Raw genomic sequence first — 25,075 nt, 5'->3', positions numbered from 1 at the left:
ATCTTACTGGCCTTTAGCACAGATGACCATAATTAATGGGTGACTTTTAGCTCAAGTGTTTCTGTATATAAAGGGTCAGTTTCCGAGAGAGGCTGTATTATCTAATAAGCAGGGTACTCCTGATCCTATTCCTATTCTTGATTATCCAAGTGGCTTGGAAAAGTCATTAGCCCAGATTTTTTTTAATTGTCTCTAATTTGGGATGCCAAACTTTAGAGCCATAGAAGCTGTTTTTAAGAGATGCTGAACATTAATAGTGTCAAGTGAAGTCAACAGGAATGGCAGGTGCACAGCACCTATTAAAGTCAAACCCTTGGTATCTAAAATTGAATTCCCAAAATTAAAGGCCACTGTTCTGGGCCTTCAGGTATGTGTGCCTTGGTGTACCCATCGATAAACTGAGTTTAATTCTGTATTGCCCATGCAGACATGTAAGGTTTAATTAAACTTTAATGCAGAGTGGGATCTTTACAGGAATGGTGCTGTATGAAAAATTATTATTATTGCCATTGCAGAAATACAAAACAAACATTACTGCTATTATGTAGCTTGTATGCAATGCTTTATATCTTCCAAGTGCAGCACACACATTACCTAATTAAAACATTTTACAATTGCTGCTGAATTAGTTATGCAACTGCATGGCATGATCCTGATGCAGATTAATTTCTTTTGCTGTACATGGCGAATACTGATTTTATTGAGTACTGTAATCAAATTTAGGCCAAACATTATGTAAATACATAAGCAATCCTAATCCTAATCCCTTTTCTGCCGTCTCACTTTCTCCATCTAGTCCTGCTGCAGTACTAAAGCTACAGCTCTCCCATATTTGATTTCCCTGGATATTTTAATTTTCTTATCCTAACTGATCACCTTTGTCTGAAAGCATGAGTGTTCAACTGATACTGGGCTTAATTAAATGAGCGATCCTGTTTTCAATCGGGAGGAGCTTTCTGTCCTGCTTCCCTAGTGTACTGGCAGCTTAAACAGGGCAATGGTATTCTACTGAAGCTATTGCTATATTAGGAACTGATCCAATGAGATGTTAAGCCCCAGCAGCTGAAATGCCCATTGGCAGAAACCCAGAGGTCCTTACACAGTTTTGACTCAGTCAAATTCCAGTTGACTTCAAACTCCCATTGGTATCAACAGGAGTTTGATTAAGTAAGGACCTTAAGATTTGTCCCACTGACACAGTGGGAGTTGATTTTACTGATTTACTGAGCAATGGCCAGGAGGGGCTCAGCACTGTGCAGGATTAGTCACTACATGCTGAATTCCAAATTGACAAGAGACTAGTGAATAACTTTCCAGGTATCACCACTGAGTGTTTTGGAATTTACCTGCTTTGTAGATGTCTCCTATTACTCAAATATATATATAAGAAGTAGTTTTACTTTCTTATAGCAACTTTTCTACGTTTGGATCATATTTGTGTGAGAGAGTCTCTTTTTTAACGATAAAATGAAGTATTTTACGATGACTGATTAGCAAAGGGTTTGAAGAAGCATAAGATAGGAACTAATGAGCAGAGTTGAATAAATGGCTCACACTAAATAATTTATTCAGTTAATTTATCTTCTTTCTGTTTGCAGATTATGCATAAACAGCATATGATTTTTGCATATGGTAGTTATTTGAGCATATTTGCCAAAATACTTGTGAGGTTTGTTCACTTCCCATTGAGGGCAGTGGGATGATTCTTATTAGCCTCAATGGGAGTTGGTGTTGGGCCACTGGTGAATAATTCTTGGGCTGTAAATTTTGGCCAAGCAGTTTACTGCAAGTAATCAGAATATGAGCTGTATTGGTTACTTTAGACACATGGTTCTTCTGTTCCCTAGCTGCATAAACATAACTCCTACAGACAGTTTTCTGCTGTGAATACTCACGTTTACGAATTATCAAACGTATGAGTCCTGTGAATATTCTCCAGCACTTGTTTAAAACTTTGCTGTTTTCTGCCCATCAGTTTGTTTGCTAGAATATGTTGGAAAGGGAACACAAAAGGGACCAAACACAGTCAACACAAATTTATTTTTAAAAAATATTTATGGACTTTTTTTGTGGTATTCACCCATCTCTAGTAGCTATGTCACCTTGCATAAATAGCCCCTTGAAGCATGATATATAGTATTATCTTGTCTTATGCTAATTGAACAAGCAGAGACACAAAATACAGGCTGAGGGATTAAACAGTGACACAATTGCATATATCAAGGGATTATGAAGACATAAGTCAATTAAGCAATTGTATTTAATAATGAAACCTTCTGAATAAATAGTTCTCGAGTATTTTGGTTTTGGATTTTATACTCAGTTTGTAAAACACCTAGCACCCAGTAGAGACAAGGTTCCTGCCACAAAGAACTTAAAAATGAAGGCACCAGTTCAGGAAAACATACCTATTCAAAGGATAGCACTTAAACATATGCTTATGTTCCACTGACTTCAGCAGGACTGCTGTCCTAAAAAAGGGGTAGATGTAAGCATGTGCTTCAGTGCTGACATAAATACAGATATGCAATTGAGGCCTATATTTACAATTTACAGCTGAACGATATTTAAGCCCCTTCATTTTCAGTTTAAAATGATTTTTACTGAAATTTTCCCAGGTTTTACAAAAAGTATTATTCAGTTTTTTCTGATTTTCACCCTACATTTGTATCATTCAACTATATATATAAAAAACTTGTTTTATTAGGAAAATGCAATACATTGCATGAGATATATGTATTATGATCATACATTAGTCTGTGTCTATATGCAAGCTGCCTGTTGAAGGAAGGCTATGTATTAGTCTAGAAGATGTACACAATAAACAAACAGGCACACATATAAGCTCTGAAGTGCATGTGCATCTGAACATACTGATGAATCTCACATCCACCACGGACACATTTCAAGCTGTTAGCAGCAGGGCTGCCCAGAGGATTCAGGCGGCCTGGGGCAAAGCAATTTTGGGGGCCCCTTCCATTAAAAAAAGTTGCAATACTATAGAATACTATATTCTTGTCGGGGTCCCTGCAGGGCCCGGGGCTTGGGGCAAATTGCCCCACTTGCCCCCTCCCTCTGGGCGGCCCTGGTTAGCAGATAACAGTTTAAAGATTTGACACACTAAAATGGGAAGAAAACGAAAATCTGTATCAGAAGAAGTTTCAGAACACAAGGAAGTTTTGGAAAGTTTTAAAAAACAAAAACAGGAGAAAAAGGATGAAGTTGAATGTATGTGCTTCAAATGGTGTGGCCCAATTATTAAATGTAAATATTTATAGGCTAATAGCTCTAAGTCTACAACAGTAAACTGTTTATTCAAATGGAAAGTTTTACGTGGGGATTAGAGATGTATTGTTTTCTTAAACTCAGAGATGGCATTGAGTTTTGAGTTCTGCAGCAAACCACATTGATGAATGTATTTCAAAGCACTAATCTACTGAATGCTTTTCCCCCTAGTCTTTCCGTCCACCAAAACAAACCCCAATATTTACCCAGAAAAATTATGAATACTTTATTGCACTGATTTTCACCAGTTTTTGTTGTTGTGGTAATAAACAATGATAAATTTCCAGGGAAAATTAAATAAAATAAAAACGTAAAATGAAGGCCCTAAAGATATTGAAAGGGGAACAGCAGCTGACAGAAGGAGAGAACAGTGTGATTCATACACCTTGTTAGTTTCTTGGTTTTTAAGGCTTTTCTGTTTTCTTGTACTTTGTTTATGTTCTTAAAAACCACAGAGTTATCAATATACTGGAATAAGTAACCTTCAAAAGTAAGCTCAATGCTTTCTGAGGTACATGGGATTTTAGTTTGGGAAAGGGATGCACCAGTCCCAACGAATAATATGGATGATGCAATTGTTGACGAGCTCTGTTACCCTTTGCTTGGATTTTGGACAGGTGCCATATGAAAAACCTGAAACTGATATAGTCAAAATGCAGTCTCTATCTTGTACATTTTTAATGATGTACTTTCCGCTTCATTTGTGTGGTGCCAGTTGAGTTAGTCTTTTTGAATATTGCCAGAAAGATACCTGGGATGACCTAGTTTGTATATGAGTTTAGATTGAGTCACATACAGTAGCTGAGCTATGAACTAAGGTAATAGTATTTACAATCTTTCCTTCTTTTTCTAACTTTATTTTCTTTATTATTTTTAGCAGAGTTAGTATCAGATTGAGGGCCCTGGAGTTCAGATTCTTCTCTTTCCCAGAACAGAAGCCTAGCACAGAGAATGACAGTGCAGGCTCCCTCATAGGGGCATTTTGGTAGAACACTATTAGATTTTGTAGAGCCTGGAGCTGATGAGAAATTAGTAAATCTTTTCCATGGAAACTTACAGAAGAAACAAAAATTTGGGGTCAGGTTTCAAAAAAATGGCATGGAGATTTTGTTTTTTCTATTGAAACTCCAACAATTTTCAAATAAAACAAAAATTTTCATTAGAAACTCCCCCTCCCCATTTTTTGTCAGAATAAAATGCACTATTTTCAACTTGCTTTATTAGGGACCATCCCTATTGGTGAATAGGTTGTTTAGTGTCTACTCCCATTCAGCTATTAGCTTCTCTGCAGAGACCAATAAAGGTACAAGATATAATTGTGACTATCACTTTTGTGATATAGACACCTATAAATTGGAAACTTTAGCACGTTCACATAACAGCCATTTTATGCCAAAAACTTTTAGACATTACTGGCACGAGCTGGATTATAATAAGTAAACTAGAGGTTGATATCTTGTGTCCTGCTACCTGATTTTTTTTACTATTTGAAATTACAACACAGTTACAATAATACCTACAAACTATGGGTACGGTCCTGAAACCTTTATTCATGTGAATAACTGAGTATTGACTAGTTGTCTGGGACTATTCATGTGAATAAGGGTTGAAGGTTCACGACCATATCACAAAATCCTTATTCAAGCAAAACTGCTGTTTAAGTGAATGGATGGTTTGCCTGAGTAATGAATCCAGGCTTTAATCTGCAGATTAACAAATAGATGTGCTCCTTCTTTTCCTGTTGAAAGTTGTTGGCTGAAAAGCACTATATATGGGGAAAGCATTTATTGTTATTATTATTTCATTTCGTGTGAGGAATGAATTTTTATACTGAGATTAAGATAATAAGAATGCAATTTACACTTTAACTTGGCTATTAGGTTTACCTGCTGTCTCCTGCTGTCAATGTATATTATGTTCCACAGTTCTAGTGTTGACTACCAACCTATTTAAATATTCACCAACAGATTGTCAAGGTAGATTAATTCACAGCATCATGTTCCAGTCGAGATGTCAAATTGTCAGAATTATTTGAATTGCCAGTGGCCTTTAAGGTGATGTCCTACACCTGGGAAACAGTTCTGCTGGTTTCTTCCATCACGGGAATATTCTTGAGTAAACTGTAGGGTAGATGAATGGTGCTGGGTTGGCAGCACTGGGGAGTGAAGCCTTCTATAACCACAAAGCAAGTAAAGCACATTATAGGCAGCGGAAGTTGAGACTTGCTTATACTGTGGCACTATAGGACTAACTCTGAACTGGAAGGACTATACCTCTAGGGCTAAAGAGGGTAGTCCAGCTCTTCATACCCATTCCATTCTTGCTCTTTTTTAGGACGGTGTAGAAAAATATGTCAATCATTGCTAATTGTAGTGATCAAATATGGACACCAGTCCACCGAGGACCACACCAAAATTCATTTCACATACCACAAGCCGCTTGTCTTCAGATAGCAACACTTTTGATTATGAGCTGAGTCCAGATTTGAACAAGTGATCTAGAGATTCTATTACTAGTGGTTAAATAAATGCAGGTATCTCAGTCCAGAACTGTGGACATCCAGATTGTAATTAAAACCTGTTGTTGTAACGTATACAGAACAGTTCCTTGTTCTGGTTTTTAGCCACATGCCAATGTCTTTAAAAAACAGATTTACTTTAACATCTTTACTTTTAGAATACTTTGTTGAGCTACTTAAATCAGAAACAATCAAGATATAATTCTGCAACAGATTAATTAATTTTTCATGATATGGATACAGCTGCATCAGTTGGAATTGATAGCAGAGGTACTTACAGATGCCAAGGGAGTACTAAAGACACAAATTAAATAGAAGTGGTTTGCAATAGTAAGTAAACATGGCTGAAGTCCATAGAGAGAGAAATAGATTATGCATGTTTTATATGATTTTTGATGGACTTTTTAATAAAGTTATTTGGTCCAATTCTTTTCATTCCAATGTAAATCAGGAGTATCTCCATGAACGTCAATGGAGTTCCATAAATGCAAAACTGGCGTAAATGAGATCAGAATCAGGGTCTTTGACTTCCATAACTTATAGTAGGTTTCAGGCATGTATTTTTTATTTACCTAACTGTATTGATTTTATTAGATATAGGCTTGAATCCAGACACCATCTGCTGTTTCAGATGTATCAGGATAAGTTCAGATACAGGTCTAAATTTTGCATCTGGCTCCTATATAAAGGGCCAAATCAAAAAGCATGATTCTGAACACCCACAAACTTTGGGACAGTTTGCAGCCAAACACTATGACATGATACTAAGCTTTAAATCTTATAATAAAAAACACAAACGAAAAAGAAAAGAAGAGCATTCTATACACTTTAAAAGTCCCTAGACTTTCAACAGAACCAAAATCAATCAAAATTAGCAACTAAATTAGAGAAATAAAATAACCACTAACACACATAATTAAAGTTATATCAGCATTAGTCCAACCACAAATAACGTGGGTAGATGTCATATCCCATTTTTCAGACGAAGGTAATTGATTTTAATGTATTCTGCAGTTCCTTATTGCATGTACTGTATTAGTAGATCTATCATTAAATGTCAGGCATGTAATTCTACACTTGAGAAAGCTTCTGCAAGAATACATAGCTTTGGACATGTTACAAATTAGTACACGGATAGACTGTACGTTCTTCTGGCAGGTTAAGAATAACATTACCATATTTAAAAGCCCAACGACAACAAACAGATAACCAGACCTGTGTTACTAGATTAGCTTCTAAAAATTAGAGGGGTAGCTGTGTTAGTCTGTATCCACAAAAACAACAAGGAGTCCGGTGGCACCTTAAAGACTAACAGATTTATTTGGGCATAAGCTTTCATGGGTAAAAAACCCCACTTCTTTAGATGCATGGAGTGAAAATTACAGATTCTGCATGGACTCCTCATGATGATCAAAATGACAGACTGGACTTCTTCATAGAGTGCTTCTGCAGACATGCACAGGCTGAAATTGTGAACAAACAGCATCACATGCCCCATAACCTCAGCCGTACAGAACACAACACAGCCTCAGAAACAACTCTGACATTATAATTAAAGGGGCTGACAAAGGAGGTGCTGTAGTCAGATTATGAACAGGAGGCTGCCGGGTAACTCTCCAACACCGCATTCTACAGGCCACTATCCTCCGATCCCACTGAGGAGTACCAAAAGAAAGTACATCATCTGCTCAAGAAACTCCCTGCTATAGCATGGGAACAAATCTACACAGACACACCCCTAGAGCCCCGACCAGGGATATTCTATCTGCTACCCAAAATTCATAAATCTGGAAATCCTGGATGCCCCATCATCTCAGGCATTGGTACTCTCACAGCAGGATTATCTGGACTCTCTCCTCAGACCCTACACAACCAGCACTCCTAGCTATCTTTGAGATACCACCGACTTCCTGAGGAAACTACAGTGCATTGGTGATCTTCCTGAAAACACCATCCTGGCCACCATGGATGTACAAGCTCTTTATACCAATATTCCATATGAGGATGGACTACAAGCTGTCAGGAACATGACAGCCATGGCACATGGCTCATGACGCCATGGCACATCTGGTGGCTGAGCTTTGTGACTTTGTCCTCACCCACAACTATTTCAGATTTGGGGACAACTTATACCTTTAAGTCAGCGGCACTGCTAGGAGTACCTGCATGGCCCCACAGTATGCCAACATTTTTATGGCTGACTTAGAACCATGCTTCCTCAGCTCTCATCCCCTAGCGCCCCTCCTCTACTTGTGCTACATTGATGACATCTTCATCATATGGACCCATGGAAAGGAGGCCCTTGAAGAATTCCACCTAGAGTTCAACAATTTCCACCCCACCATAAACCTCAGCCTGGACCAGTCCACACAAGAGATCCACTTCCTGGACACTACAGTGCAAATAAGTGATGGTCACATAAACACCACCCTATACTGGAAACCTACTGACTATTATATTTACCTACATGCCTCCAGCTTCCATCCAGGACACATGACACGATCCATTGTTTACAGCCAAGCCTTAAGATACTACTGCATTTGCTCCAATCCCTCAGACAGAGACAAACACCTACAAGATCTTTATCAAGCATTCTTAAAACTACAATACCCACCCAGGGAAGTGAGGAAACAGACTGACAGAGCGAGACAGGTACCCAGAAGTCACTACTACAGGACAGGCCCAACAAGGAACCACTGGCCATCACATACAGCCCCTAGCTAAAACCTCTCTGGCACATCATAAACAATCTACAACCTATCCTGGAAAACAATCTCTCACTCTCACAGACCTTGGGAGGCAGGCCAGTCCTCGCTTACAGACAGCCCCCCAACCTGAAGCAAATACTCACCAGCAACGACACACCACACCACAGAAACACTAACGCATTAACGAATCCCTGTAACAAACCCTGTAGGAGAACACTTCAATCTCCCTGGACATTCAATAACAGATTTAAAAGTAGCCATCCTTCAACAAAAAAACTTCAGAAACAGACTTCAAAGAGAAACTGCAGAGCTACAATTCATTTGCAGACTTAACACCATTAATTTGGACTTGAATAGAGACTCACTACAAAAGCAATTTTCCCTCTCTTGGTATTGACACCTCCTTATCAATTATTGGGAGTAGACCACATCCACCCTGACTGAATTGGCCTGGTCAGCACCGATTCTCCACTTGTTAGGCAACTCCCTTCTCTTCATGTGCCAGTATATTTATGCCTCTATCTGTAATTTTCACTCCATGCATCTGAAGAAGTGGGGTTTTTTTTTTTAACCATGAAAGCTTATGCCCAAATAAATCTGTTAGTCTTTAAGGTGTCACCGAGCTCCTCGTTGTTCTTCTAAAAATTGTTTCAATATTAATGAAGGCCAGATCATACAGAGAGAGGGAGCAACCACCACGTGCTGATGGGGTATGTGGGGGGCTCAGCGTCTGTGACCTCTTTTGCTGGGTCCCATGGAGAGTTCTATGTGGGTTCAGGGAGATGTGGATGGTGAGGAGCTGGGAAAGAGTGTGCAGGCTGAGATCAGGGCCAGTGGGGGATATGCACCTTCAACCTGACATTCAGCACAAATTCCAGCAGAAAGGTAATGCAGGCAGAAGGAACCCCCGTCTGTTCTGGGAAGTCTCCTTAATGAGAGGTTTCCAGTGGGAGATGCCAGCTGGGAAGTTCTTGTCTGCATAGCTCCAGTGAAGCTCCAGTGCCAAGTTGTGGGTACAGAACTGCAGGGGATCAGAGCATATGTGAAGGCTCAGGGTTTCCAGGTGGATGATCCACAAGGTTTGTGAGCAGGCTGGACCATGGGTTTGTTCTATGCAGAAGACAAAATCCCCCTTGGCCCCAGTAGAAGAATTCAAAGGAAACTGTTGGGGAACCTCATGGGGTTTCCTGCCCCTCACATGAGTATTTCTATGAGGGATATGATCTGGCCTCAAGTTATTTTTACCTTATATTGCTGCTTGTTTATGTCTTTGCTTGAATTTTAAATCCGTATTGTGACATCACTGATACCATTAGGCCCACTGGCCAAGCAGTGTCAGAGATGCCATAGAAAGATGGCATGCTTAGGTGTCTCTAACAAGTCAGGAAGTGCCAGAGACTTTCACAGAATGGGGGGTGGAAGATAGTTCTTAATTTATTTTGTGTTGAGCTTCTCAACAGCCTGGTGAGTAAAGAAATTTGGCCCTTATTTCTCATCTTAACTCTACTTTTATTTTAGCTTTGCAGTTCACCTTTTAATATTCTTTTAAAGATGTATTATTGAGTTACTATGTTATTTTTTCAAACAGTTGTTTTAGTAGCTATATATAATATTATGGACTCATAGATTGCAACGTCATGATGATATAGGAGGTCACATTAGATGATATCACATGCCAAAGAATTTTACTCAGTAATACCTATATCAAGCCCATATCCTCTGTTTGAGCTAGAACATATTTAAGAGACACACATTTTGATTTAAAGTCTTCAAGTGATAGAGAATTTACCCCATCCCTTGGTAAGTTGTTCCAATTGCCCTGTTTAAAATGTGCACCTTATCTAACTTCAGCTTCCAGTCATTTGGCCTTATAGTCCCTTGTTTTTTTTAACCTAGAGAGGTCTTCTCCCCATACAGGTACTTAACTATGCCAAGCCTAATTGAATTGTTATTTTATAATTTTGACGGATTAAAAATAAATTTTTAAGCATTTTTTCAATTTTTAATCAACTTAAATTTTCACAGTTTTGAAAAACGATGGGTTTAAGCATTTTTAATTTTTATAAATTTAAATTTTCACAGTTATGGGAAATTATGGGGGGCAGGGCACCAGACAATAGTTAATGACAGTAGAGGCTGAGATTCAAAAAGTTAAAGCTTTATAATCATTAAGACAAACCGTCAACATTCCATGTCAAAATATGCAAAGCAAATATCCTTAAAATCAAAGTTCACAAGCAGCATTTTTCTTACTTTGCCTAAATTTCAGTTATCGATGGAAATTTTTTTCATTGGTTTGTGTGTATATGGTGAAATTGATGTTTACTGATAAAAATCTCACCCTTCTAAGCCTGCTTATAGACCATGATCCAGTCACTTCTTAGCGTTCTCTTTAATCAGCTAAATAGATTGAGCTTTCTAAATCTTTCACGGTAAAGCGGGTTTTCCAGACCTTGGCTTATTCTCACAGCTTTAATTTCCTAATTTGTTGTATTTCTTGAAAAGGAGCCGGTTTAAAGGAAGAGTGTGTGGCAATAAATAAATAAATAGATGATCAAGTCATTGAAAAGTCTGTAAAGGCACCACAATTGTTTTCTGGGTGTAATCACCGATACTTCAGAATGGTAATGTAATATGATAGTTTCCATCAAAGCATAGTTTCATCACATGTCATGACCGGATCACATGATGCATATGTTACAGACTAGATCAGGGATTGGCAACCTTTGGCACGTGGCCCACCAAGGTAAGCACCCAGGCGGGCCGGGCCAGTTTGTTTACCTGCTGCGTCTGCAGGATCGGCCGATCGCGGTTCGCCATTCCAGGCCAATGGGGGCTGCGAGAAGCCGCGGCCAGCACATCCCTCGGCTGGCTCCACTTCCCGCAGCCCCCATTGGCTGGAACAGTGAATCATGGCCAGTGGGAGCTGCGATCGGCCAAACCTGCAGACGCGGCAGGTAAACAACCCGTCCAGGCCTGCCAGGGGCTTTCCTGGTGGGCCGCGTGCTGAAGGTTGCTGATCCCAGGACTAGATTGTGTGATTTTCATACAACCCTAAACAGAGGGTGGTGTACATGTTCACCTCTCCTGACAGTGCACCAGGAGAGACTCTGGCTCCTGAAGTATTCTGTGTCTGGAAGTAGAGAATACTCTACTTTTTAATGAGGATGATGCAGATTGTTCTCTCTAGTGTGCTAGCTCCATTCCATAAACTACTGTGGAAGGAGGCAGGGCCAATGGTTCTGTCTTCTCCTCACTTCTCCCTTTCCCTTCTGGGGCAATGTGTTTGGGAAGTGGAAGGGGAAGAAAGAGGTTTGTGGGGACAACTATTGTGATCTGCACTTGTGAAGGCTATACAAGAGGTGTGGGAAGGCTGCACGTGTGCTCCCTCACCATGCTTATTCAAGGGCCAGTCCAACATGGCTCTGGGTTTTAACACTAGTATAAAGAAACAATGCTGTATTAGAAAAAAAAATAATCAGGTAATTGCAATCATGGTTACTTTCTCAGCTTCCCAATGTTGGCACAACTGAATTATCAACAGGGATGACAGATACCTCGGGCTACGTTTTGAAACACAGATTACTGAATGCTTAACAATGCAACACATGATAAACAAACAATAGCATTTTGCACTTCATTTGTCGTCCTACAAAGTATTTCCACTGATGTATTTATGCTCAGTTTATGCACCCATTTTACACCGTGCTGTCATGCAACTTGCTGTGTGTATTTTGCTTGAGCAGTAATTATAAGTACAAATACACTACTGAGTAAATTATATAGTCACTTGCCATTTCCCCCAAGAATCATGTTACTGCTAATTGTTCAAGTTCTTCTGCAGATTTTGCACCTGCTGTAGGGGTGGTATTAAATCCAGCAAGGATATATAATCAGCAGCAGACTGAATAGTTCAACAAGACTGTGGTTAGTGGTAAAGTGCAAAGACTACAGTACTACAAGTAGAGCTGGTCAGAGTTTTTCAAAATGGGCTTCATTAACATTTAAAAAAATTGAATTTTTTTATTATTAAACTGGTAAACAAACAACAACATTCTTTTAGTTTATGGTTTTTCCCATTTTCATCCTTTATTTCCTTCTTTTCCTTTTGTTAAAGGGTAAAATGGGGGGAGAAGACGGCAAAAGAAAAAGACCCCTTCCCATTTTTTTTTTGAAACTGAAAAACGTTGATAAAAAGTTCACAAATTTTTTTGAATACATGATGATGGTTCTTTTTGAAACCTGTGGCATAAAAATGACTTCAAAATTGTCAAAGTTTTTCAAAGATATTTTCCATTTTTTGACCAGCTCCAACCACAAGTGACAACTGTTTGTCCTGCAGTTTGGCCTGTTTGTCTGTTCCTTCAGAGGGACCTAACCCAGGTAGGTAAATGATCCACACAACAGCAGAGGAAATTTGATTTGCTAAGTGCAAAGTAACACACATTGGAGGGGAACAAAATTAACTACTCAGACAGTTAATTTAGAACAGAGACGATGCGTGGGGGGCATGTAGGGTTATGTGCTCCCCCAGATTTCTGCCTTCCATTTAGCACAGACGTTTTCAAACTTTGGGGTGTGCAGCTTGAAAACTGTTGCCTCTTGCCAGGAGCCGGCGAATCAGAAGCTGGTGGGAGCTGCCCATCCTGCTTGGGCCCCTGGCTGTCTGTGCTGTGGGAGCCAGAAGACCCCATAGTCAAATGGTGAATTTCTGTCCTCAATGTGTCATGAATGGTCCAAAACTGGGGGCATGATCGTTCACATTGCAGTGCCCCAAATATATAACCTGACTTGTTATTTCCAGCCATTATGCTCACAAGAGAATTCTATAATTCTGCCAAGTCATTGTTGCTAGTGTCTGAACACAATTTACCAGTCCCAGTTTTACAGGCTTTTGGGTATATAGTTCCTCAAAAACCTCCACAAAGCAGCTGTACTCTGTACAGCATTTATAATAACGAGGATGGAGCTATTCCAGGAACTGTGCATGGCTCAGAGGCCCAGTGAAGGTGATAAATGAGGGCACTTCTACAGGAGTGAGCTTATAATTATACTAAAACTGTAGCACTGATGACACAAGCGAATGAGGGGATAAGTTCAGTGTAGACCCAGATACAGACTCTCACTAGCGAAAAGCTCACCAGGAAGACAGATTACAGTGGGGGAAAGTGACCATGACCTCTTAGTTTAGCTACAGGCAGCCAGTCGTGTCACCAGAAGTGGGCAGTATAGGCTGGGGAAGGAGTACAAGTTGAACAGCCCGGGAACATGCTAGAGGAGCTCATCTTCAATGCAGCCTCTAGCAACAGGCTCCAGTGGAGATCCTCACAGAACTTAAGACTGTCTTCCCCAGCTTGTTTGCAGTGGTGGTGTAGCCACGGTGGTCCCACGATCTGAGACACACAACATGGGTGAGGCAATATCTTTTACTGGACCAACTTGTGTTGGTGAAAGAGAGAAGTTTTTGAGTCCCAGAGGGCTTGTCTCTTTCACCAACAGAAGTTGGTTCAATAAAAGGTATTGCCTCAGCCATCTGGTTTTTCCCAGCTTATTATTCTGGAGTATTTGGCAACATTCTCTGCTCTCTCCTGGTGGAATCCCTCCCTGCCCCAGAATGCAGTAGCCATGTCTGGCCCAAGGAGGTGCATCTGGATTTCTTTTCACCAGACTAGCTCCGTGTCTGTTTCATGTTTGTACAGTGTCTAGCACATCAGTTCTGCAGTCTCTTAGTGCTACCTCAATACCCATCATAAATGATAATCCCCCAAAGATTTCAGTCATAAATGCACCTAAAGTCACTTTGTTAGGCCAAATATTTGTCTATGTCCAAATACCTACCCTTGCTGTATGGCTCCAAAGTCCAATTACCAGGTCTGTGAAACAGATGAGTGCATGTACCAATACACACTTGCTACTATTTCAAGACAGGGTAGTTTAGTCATATCCCAACCACAGAACTTTACGCGGATTCTTCCTACTTGAGAAACTCTGATCTTGCCACCTTCCTTGTTCTTACACTGCAACCTCACATGCAGCTGTGTTTCACCCCCACACCCAAGTTAGCAGGACAATGATTATTAAGTGCACAGCTGTTTTCCTCCATCTTATATCTTTTTAACCCTTTTGGGCCTACACCTGTGTGAACCCCTGCCAGAACTCAGCCACCTGTGAATAGAGATAATTCTAATGTCAATAATTCTTTCATTTACAAACCAGCACACACATGTAATAATTTAACATCACAGTGTTGAAGGATCACATCCTGTAACAAAAAAGCACAGGGCCTGGTTCTCCTCCCATTCCAGTGTAAATCAGGAGTAATTCCACTGAAGCCCATGGAGTTATACTGGCGTAAAATCTGTGGATGGCAGAGCAGAATCAAGCCCAGAAAGTTACATGGCTCTCTGTTCTGTTACGCTCAGTCTGCTGTGAGGCTGAGAGGAACACTTTCTTACTGCACTGAACTCCATTAAAGTCTCTCTTACATCATTTATTTATATCACTCAAAGCACTTGGCTCATTAGACTGGTATTATAATGGGAGTGGACTGGAGTTTATTTTATTTACTGTTTAATAACTGGCTTAGAAAAAAATGTTCAAGTTTGTCTGAATTTGCATGAATCTGCAGCGTAATTTGAGTGCTGAGAAAAATAAATTGAAGATTTTAAAAGCATTCGTTATTTATGTGAACAACAAGATGACAAATCATTCCGAATAAAAATAAAATCAAAGTGCTCAGACCTCTCTGGGCAAGTGGGCAGCTTTTAAAGTGGCTAATCAGTTAAAATAATGAGTCAATTAAAAGGATACAGAATCAACCATTTTCTTTTAAGAGCACTGATGATGAGAGATATGTCAGAGCACTGAATCAGCAGACACTCAGTGCTTTGGCTACAATTCCTTTTCAGCCAGTGCTCGCCTCCTTTTTCGGCCTGTGCTGGCTTATTGCAGCTCCCAGTGACTGAGGTTTCAGCCACTTCACATCACTGTAGCTTAGTTTTCTAGAACGGGTTCTATCACTAGGATCTAGGGTTGATGTTAACATAAGCATGTGTAGAATCTCAGGCTACTCACCACTCTGCTTCAATTTCCATATCTATAAAATAGGGATATGATATTGACCACCTCTATAAAGCTCTTTGAGATCCACTGATGAAAAGTTTTATATAAGAGGTTGGTCTTAATTATTATTAATTTAGATGGCTAGATAGGGATTCAAGGCCCTGAGTCAGTAAAGAGAATGACTTTCAGCACATGGTTAAATACCACTGACTTTGACTTTAAACACGTGATTAAATGCTTTTCTGAATTGGGACCTGTGTGCTTAATTTTAAAATTTTAGCCTATGTACCTTTGACCCTTATTTTCTTACAATGATCTCCAGATAAAAAAGAGCCCATTTTAAAAGCAAAAGCCATTTATTCTAATCACCAGACCTGTAAACTCAGTGTTCAGACTATATATAGTTTGAGGCAGGCTTCATAAGCACCTATTAGAGACAGAGATGGTAGCTCTATCACTTAAGGTTGCCTGACGCTTCCCATTATAAGACCCTGTTTACAGTTGCTTATAACTGTGCCAGATTTTAACAGTTTGAGATGTGCCAGGTGTCTGCTTCATGCTGAAATTTTTGGAAAATTTCAGCCGAAACAGTTCAGCTGTTTCCAAGAAAAAGCTAAGAAAAATACATTGTTTTTCCTTTGTTAAAAATTTCTGGTGACCTTTTTGTTCCTGTGCACTGAATGAGGCCGGGGTCCTGTGATCATGTACTTACAGATCAAATCATAATCTATATACACAAGGTACCAAATGAAGGTTACACAGGCAACCTGAATTCTGCCATTTCCTAACTTTTGAGGGCTTGACTTCACAAACTTAATAATTTTCTTTTTGTGTTTGTATGTTTAATATAGATAGGAACTCAGCCTGGGGATCTGAAAGTTGAGTGGTGTTCTGTCTTACTAATATTTTTTCACTTTACCACTGACTTCAGCAGATGCAGGATCAAGATCCAGCTGTACAAAAGTATTTAGACACTTAAAGATGCCTAGTTGGGTTTACAGAAGCAACTAAGCAGGTTAGGCACATAACTTCTATTGAAAGTCCTTTGTTGGCAATTCAATGAATGATTCAGAAGGTACAACAGAATCCAGGGTGCTCCAACAGCTGTGTTGGCTCTGCAGCCTGACATTTGCCATCTTACATTTTTCAGGAAAGTAAGAAGATATGGCAGGCAGGGATCAGATCTGTTTGCTGCGGTACTATTTCTGAATATGCACCGTTCTTTCTCGTTCTTCTGCACTTCAAACAACATACACTGAAAGTAGCTAGAAGCAATAAATCTAATAAAGACAAGATGGGTGAAGTAATATCTTTTATTGGACCAACTTCTTTATTCTTTGTTGGTCCAGTAAAAGATATTACTTCACCCACCTGTCTCTCTAGTATCCTTGGACTAACACCGCTATAACAACACTGCATATAACATTAAGATTTATTATCATATTGGGGAGTTTGTTTGTTTGTTTGTTTTTATTCCCAAGTCATGCAACACAATGTAACATTATCCAAAGTTGCATATGGCAAGTTTAGCAACCATGGCTTAAGAAGATGGTTGCTAGCCGGTCAACTATCTGATCGGCGGTGCATGTGTTATTACACACATTACTGCTTTATGGATTATGCTGTGTAATTGCACATTGGATTGAATTACTTTATCAAAGCACTCTAAAGAGAATGACAATGCAGGGTAGATCAGGATTAACTAAAAATAACTCTAGATCAAGTAATTGGAAAGTTAATTAGATTTGGGGCCTAATCATGTATTCCTTGCACACCCAAAAGTCCCACAAAAATAATCAATGAGAGGTTTTGGTGTACAAGGAATGTGGTATCAGGCCCAATTCTAGTCTCAGTTACATCTGTATAAATCCAGTGTAGTTTCACTGTGTAATGAAACTGACATCAGAATCTGGCCCTCTGCATCAGAGTCCCTTTCAAACATCTGTTTATGGGTTATAATTCACAAGCAAAACCAAGTCTATTATTTTATACAAACACCAGAGATCTATACAGTCATACGCAAAAAGAAATAGAGACCTAAGGTTGCTACTGTGTCCTTAGATTATACTGCTGTGTCATGGAGGCATCTTTCCAACTCAGGGGAAGTTAAGGACAATGGAAACTCTGAACTTCCTTGCTTTTGTCAGTTAGGGTCACAACCTTAATGTTATTTAAACTAGACAAAGAAGGTATTAAAATACCTGTTTGAGTAATTCAAGAAGAGTGTGAATTACTCCCTAATCTTAAGGATGTCTTCATCCTTTTATATCCTTCCTGCAATACTCTCCAAGTATACTTGTGCTAAGCAGGCCTTGCAACTATGTGCAACCTCAGAATATTTGATAGCTTTAAAAAAAAAAAAAAAAAAAGAGGAAGAGTGTCACCGCTGACTGTATTCAAGGGCTTGACTCTCCTCTCACAATGGTATTGCACTGGTATAATGCTGTCGGGCCAGACCCTCAGCTATTGTAAACTAGCATACCTCAAACCAAAAGACAAAATAAAACACCAAAAAACAGAGCTCCACTGATTTACACCAGCTGAGGATCTGCTCCGTTGGTTTTGATGGAGCTACTCTGGATTTATACCAGTAGAAATGAGAAGAGAATCAGCTTATAAAGATCAATTACTAATGACATACAAAAAAACTGAATAAAAAAAAGTTTGGGAGCTCGTAAGACAATATTTTTCATAATATGAAGAACCTATACAAATAGTATAGCTGCTTTTTGTGTGACTCACTGGGTCTCTAGTATGGATGCAACAACAACTTCTGAAGCAGATTGTAATAGTCTTTTGAATCAGAAAAGCAGAAGGCAAAGAAATTAGAAATGCTTGACATATTGCAAGTTCATTCTTCATTTCTGTGATCTATTAGTGTGGAGCACAGTCTCATAACAATGAAGGGCTGGAAGACTCGACAGCTCAGAGAACTGGGAACGGGATCCAGACCTTTTCATCTCCAGGTCAAGGGTATGAATCCAGCTGAGGTTGTAGGCCAGTAAGTAGTCCCATTCCGTTCCATGGGAATATTCAGTTGAACAAAGTTTTGCAGCGTCAGATCTAGATTCAGTCCCACGTTCTTGTTACAACTGGCACTCCCATCAAAGAGATACAAGCGCGAATGAAGAGTATCAAGATACCTCATGGCTGGGAGGCTCCACTGCACAGTTGAGGCGCATTGGTTAGGGCAGCATTGAGAAGCTTGCACTGCCACTGCTCCCCATCTGTTTGTTAGAGCCACCTTTTGGCTAATTGTTAGCGTGTAAGATCTTCGGGGCAGGGACTGTATGTTATATATTTGTACACTGCTTAGCACAATTGTCTGGTGTACGTGCTACTGCAATACGAATACATAAAGTTTTCAATGTTACTTAAATGTGTTGAGCACTTAAGGTGGAACCATGTAGCACTTTTTATAAAAGGTATAACCTAGAAGATATATCAGTGGATTTAATCTAATTCTCTGTCCTCTATACAGCTAGTTTTTTGGTACTGGAATGGGTATACGGTGAGACTTGTGACTGATCCCCATGTAATAAAAATGTAATTACTCCAATATTTCAGATCGGAGAATAGCATCCTTTTATTTTTTCCAATATAAACTACTATGTAGTAAAAAGCAACGAGTATCAGCTTTGTATCAACTGAGTTATGGAAAAGATGACCTGCGTCAGTGGTTAATCTTGCTTCTTGATTCGTCTGAGCCCTAAAGCTCCTAAGCTGTATTTTGCACTAAGATAGACGTTTAACAGCAATGATAATTAGCCAGCAGAATGCAGTTTGATGTTGTTGAAATCTACCCAGGGCCATCATAACCAAATGTACAGGTACTATTGTTTTCCTTTATCTGTATGCACATAAGACCTTTAAAACGTGGCTTTTTGTACAAAAATGGGAAGTTTTTAAAATTTATTTTTCTATTATATGCATTTTCTCCAGTTAGATTGTACATTTAGCAATAACCACTATTCTGGTAGAGGGTCCAGATCCTATAAATTAAGGGTTGCCCTCAGGCCAGATTTTGCAAGTAAACCACCATGTTTGGTATGGTCACAAGTCTCAAGGTCACTTTTGTCACCCATAAATAGCACCCCATTGCAACTGCCCATCAAGATGGCGATATCTTGAGATGATGTGACAACGTAAGCATCCGGACCTGCTGATGACCATTGACAACACTCATCTTATATGGCAGATTGATATTTTTCAAACTGTGCCCTTGCACAGAGGGGCTGGGAGAAAGAGGAATCATGTGGCTTTGTTTGTATTTGTCCCTCTTACTATAGTTATGTCCTCTTCACTTGCATGGAATATTCTCTCCTTCCTCAAGTAAGAGACTGTCACAGCCCTTTCCTGGCTGCCCAAGGCAGTAAGGCCCTGCCTTATTCCTCTGATCGGATGTGCTCCTATTGTGACTCTGCGGTGGGGAAAGCAGAGGCTACTTGACTGATACAAGTAAGTGGGAGGGGGGAAGGGAGGAGCCCTGGCTCTGCCCACCTGACTTTCCAGCCACAGTAGCTGGCTGGGTGCACAAGGGGAAGTAGGCGGCTCCATGAAAGAGGGCGAAGTACCGTGGGGCCAGAAATTTAGGTGTCTAAAGATGAAGTTTAGGTACTTTTGAAAATCCCGCTAGGTGCCTCTATCCATCTTTAGGTACCTAAATACCTTTACCAATGCAACCCTTACTTCCTCCAAGATCAAGGTGGGGAGAGCAGGCAGGTAATTGTAACGCAGACTCAGTTAGTGCTCTGATTTGTTCTTGCACCAGTGCAGTCCTGCATCATCCTTCCCTCTGGGCGACAGGCCCTGTTGTCAGTTTGCTTGGGGCTCTTGGAGGAATCTCCATTCCAGAAAAAAAAAAATCTCAAAAAAGGAGAAGGGTTCAGCAGGCCAACCTCAGGGGGATAAAAACAGCTGGTGAAACCTAATCCCACCCCACCAAGCCTATTTCTCATAGCCACTGCAGCTGCCCAGCAGAACACAACAGAATAGCTTGGAAACAGTTACCAGCTATAACCAGCTCCCAAGAATGAATTAGCATGTAAGGTAATTAGCTGTACCACAAAGGCTGTGTTACTCACTCATCCATCCTTAGCGTTTCCTTTGCTCTGCCACCTGGTTATCAAATATCCCTCCTTCCAGGTAGATGACTGGAAGCAATTCTATCCTTTCAAGTCCAGATCTTTGATTTAGATCCCTTCAGTTCTGTTTATTTTCATGGGCTGTTTGCAACAAATTTGACACATCCTAAATGCTTTGAATAATTGCCATGCTGTAATTGACAAAATCTTTTGGGGCATTATCACTGGTTCAGAAAGGCAGGCAACAGATGTAAAATACAATGGTAGCTCTGAGGATATTAGTGATGCTACTGGGAGATAATGGAAGATTTGTTTAAAAGAAAAAATATTTTCTTGTGCGAGGGAGTGATGTGCAAGGATTAGATCAGGGAACTAAGTGAGAACCACTGGGCTCCATTCTCTCTATGCCACTGACTTTGTGTGTGACCATGGGCAAATCATTTGACTTCTGTGCCTCAGTTTCCCCATCAGTAAAATAGATCTCACAATCCCTACCCATCTCATTGTTGGGGCGTGTTAAGGACCAGGCTGTGGGTGGTCTTGCCTAATGCTCAAGATAGGAAGGTGGCCTACTGGTTGGAACAGGGGTGACCAGGCCTACTGGCCCAAACCCAAATTGGGATTGGAGTTACTAAGGGAAAGAGTCAGAGTCCAGAGCTGGAAAGCAGAAGCCACGAGTCTGAAAACAAATACCAAGTCCAGGGAGCAAGCCAGAGCTAAGACTCAAAACCAGAGAATCAGCCAGGGCGGGGGCAGGAGCCGGGAACAAGAACTGGGAGCAAGGAGGAAACAGGAACAGGATCAGAACTATAGCTGGAGGTACAGAATGCTATTGAGTAGCCAGGGACTCAGGCTTGCTGCGGGCCCTTAGGCTGAAGACTCCAGCAGGCACAACCAGGAGGTTAGGTTCATTAGCTGAATCAGCTGGGGGCAATGAACTGTGTCTGGTTTTGGCTGTGGGTCCCTGATAGGAAGGTTGTGAGACTGAGGGCGGGATTTTCAGAAGTGCTTAAGCCCCATTGACTTTTGGGTGTTAGGCACATAACCACTGAAGTGCTTTTGAAAACTCCCACCCTGAATCAATATTGTTAACATATTTTTCCCCTGGGAAATGGGTTCTATAAATGCAAAGTAGCCACTTTAAAGGATGTCCCTGAAACTGTGATATCTGTTTGTTTCTGAATTACCTTGGGGTAACTTTTCTCTCTCCTTTCTGGTGCAGCTTCCAACCCTGCAGGTGCCCTTGACAAACGAGCTATGACACTGTAAGGAAGAGGTCAGTCAGATCATTACATGATTGGCTTCCAATCAACCTTTCCCCCCCTTACAACAATGTTCCATATTAGACAATCACTCCTTTATCAACACTGAATTGTTTTCCTCAAGTGACATCGTTTTCTGTTCCTTCAGTCCAGCTGCAAAGTTATACTTTTCCAGAACAGTTTAGGAGACACTGGAAACTGCCAGTCTATTGGTTATAAATCAGCTGATCAATGAGCAAGTGCTACCATCTTTAACTTTTATGACCAAATAAATGGTTTCAATATAAGACGAGAAAATAAGAGGGGGAAAAAGCCACAGAGGAGAACTTGTTTGACTGAAGATCAGGGCCGAGGCTGGATTTTAAAGGCTCATCCATCAGTTTGGGTAGTTCCCCGAATACATTATTAATCTGTAAATCAGTACATCCAAGAAGCTCAGGTAATGGAAGCCATTTAATTGAGAATGCCCTTCACTGGGAAGAGTTGCACAAAGCAGGCTGATCATTTCTGGCTCAACAAGCACAATTAAGCATTTTGCAAGCCGAGTCTGAAAAATGACACCCAAGTTGAGCTATGCTGGCATACACAGAAGGAGCAAAGGTGAACACCTTACAAAATCTCAGATGCTCTGGTTCTTTCAAGGATGTCAGATATTATTTTGGACGATAGATCTTAGATGCAGTCTTAGGCAGAATATACAACCCTCTCCTACAGCAGAACATTCACTGCATTTACCTGAGGCCTTAACATTTCACCTATTCAGCAGGAAGGCAGGATCTTTCTGTTTAAAACAAACAAAAACAAAACACATCTCATGAAAGTCTGGAATTCAGCCTGAAGGGCAGGTTGAATTTTGGCTGCTGGACTATCTAGTGTCTATAACTTAATTTTAGAACAAAATAGACTGGAAATATTATTTGCCGTCTCAGATTTCCTGAAGAAATATATTTGACCTGTGCACCGTCCAATTATTTTGTTGTTATTTATCATTTGTATTACTGTAATAAAGGTAGGTCAGAGTCCTATTGAACTGGGCACTGGACAGACTCTCTTACAGGTCTTCTGTGACAATCAGTCAAGTACAATTGATTCTGTTGTATATGCTCAACACCCAGTGCTCAATTTGTAATGAAAGAGGTGCCGGGGCTCAAGCAATTTTTTTACTTTCATAACTGGTGCTGCAAGCCCAGGAGTGCCAGGGCTATCAACTGCCAAGCCATGAGGTGCTGGGGCTATAACCTACCAAGCCTTGGCACAAATTAAGCACTGTCAACACCACCACATAATATAATCATCATTTCTCTGAGGTGTTAAAATAAAGGTGCCTTTCCCAAGCTGTTTAGATGTGCTGCGTATGGGGGAAAGAACTTCTTCAGCAGAAGGAAGTTTTAATTGGGTAAACAGGCTCTCAAAAGTCACCCACACCAGACAGCAGCGGTCACATTTCCACCCATGTAAGTTCATTAGGAAATTCTCATCCCCACCCCCACACCTTCCAGTGTGGTACCTGAGGTGTAGATTTGGTAAAATTAGTATATTTTTCCCTCCATCACACTGAAGTCCCTCTGCAGCTGAAGATTTCTCATCTATCATTGATAGAAACACTAACTATATATTCACCCTTCTGCAGTCCCTGTTTCTCTTTCTAGAACACTATGGAATTATGCTCCTGAAAATGCATAGAAACTATTGGGGAAACGTTGGCAGTTTTGACAGCTGGGGAGGGGACAGGAAGGTGTGGACATACATTTTGGTTTTCGGCACTTGAGAAAGGGATACTTTTTCTGTCTCCATTTATGGGCAGTTGTAGGTGTGACTTTAAATATGAGGTAGTAGTTGAATCCCTCATCCCCTCTCCCCCCAGCAGAACGCGACAGTGACCAGTTATCCTGATATGCCTCGCCAAAACATCCAGACTTAATGGGGAAATTTGTTACCCTCATGGGTCTGCTAAAATGATCAGCTTTGAAACTGCTGAGAATGTTAACGTCTGGAGTACCATCATTAGGCCTCAGCATCAACACGCATCAAGATGAATAATAGGAGTTCATATTTCTTTCATCGCTGTTGTTTCAAGCTGTTTGCAGACTCAGTCATCAGTTTATATTCTGTTCACATTTTGAAAGTTCTTGTGATGGGGTTCCCCATCACCTGCTAGAGAAGGGGAAAAAAAACAGTTAGAGACTCCCCAACTGTGCAGTGATTGATGAGCTAGATGATGAGAAACCTGGGCCTTATAAGGAAGGCTAAGATTTTGTCATGGGTATTTTTAGTAAAAGTCACAGACAGGACGCAGGCAACAAACAGTAAATCATGGAAGCCCAAGCCCCGCGGCATGGGGCTGAAGTCACTGAGGACACATAAAATCATGGAATCTGTGACCAACTCGTAACCTTACAAGTAAAGTTGAGGGAAGCCCACTAGTGGGAAAGAGGCCAGAGAAGGTAGAACTCTTCTGTAAGGAGAGAATTACAAGGAGCAAGACAGGCTCTCGGGAGGGAAGGGCTGGGGAAGGACAGAGGAAAGTTGATGACCTTGAGGTAGCCCTGTGGAGGGGCAGAAGGATATTTTTTGTTTATGGTTGATTGGAATGTATTACATTAGACTTTTGATACCACAGAAGGGGATGGGTCTGGAGAAGTGTTCTGCCTGGAGGGCTAGGTCACAGAACACATTCACAAAACGGCAAGCTGATAGGTGCAGAGAAAGCAGGTGTGCCAGAGATGCAGATCAGTGCAGCGCTGTCTCCTGATACATGGAGGTGCTATGCCTGTGAGTAGGAATGTTGACAATTCTCTTCTCAACCATAGGGGCTGGAAGTTATTCTGGAGCACAGATATCCTGCAAACTTAAAAACCAAGGACAGTATATTGCCACAAACTGCTTCATAACACATGCTCTGGCTATACTCCAAGAATAAGTACATGAGTTCAAGAATTCTTTTATGAGTTTTCATTGGCATATATGGGAATTTTCCCTTCCTCCCAGCTAGGGCAACAGTTGTTGCTCTGGGTTGTTGCCATTTTCAGTAAAGCAAAATAATATTATTAACAGAGGCCATGGAGACTTACTGCTGTAGAAGTAGGAGCTGCTCACTTTCTAAGTGTGACTGAATTTCCATCTTAAAAAAAAAATTCCGAAAAGCACTGTCATTCA

General features: G+C 40.5%; 2 long non-coding RNA genes across 2 annotated transcripts in view; one reads left to right on the top strand and one right to left on the bottom strand.

Annotated features, from left to right (window-relative positions):
* Positions 1–1,932: 1,932 nt before the first annotated feature.
* Positions 1,933–24,059, bottom strand: LOC123377433. Its single transcript, XR_006582210.1, has 5 exons — positions 23,919–24,059; positions 22,655–22,700; positions 21,845–21,920; positions 20,658–20,798; positions 1,933–1,983 (listed from the first exon to the last, which is right to left on the bottom strand). It is a non-coding gene; the product is annotated as an uncharacterized LOC123377433 (long non-coding RNA).
* LOC123377431 overlaps positions 9,861–25,075 on the top strand; it is an 82,231-nt gene continuing 67,016 nt past the window's right edge. The window contains exons 1-2 of the long non-coding RNA XR_006582208.1: positions 9,861–9,975; positions 12,820–12,894. This is a non-coding gene — a long non-coding RNA (uncharacterized LOC123377431). The remainder of the gene's footprint in view (positions 9,976–12,819; positions 12,895–25,075) is intronic.

The sequence above is a fragment of the Mauremys mutica genome, chromosome 9, assembly GCF_020497125.1.
Source record: "Mauremys mutica isolate MM-2020 ecotype Southern chromosome 9, ASM2049712v1, whole genome shotgun sequence".
NCBI classification, from domain to species: Eukaryota; Metazoa; Chordata; order Testudines; family Geoemydidae; genus Mauremys; species Mauremys mutica.
The sequence above is the reverse complement of the archived record's forward strand: the minus strand, read 5'-3'. Positions and strand labels throughout refer to the sequence as shown.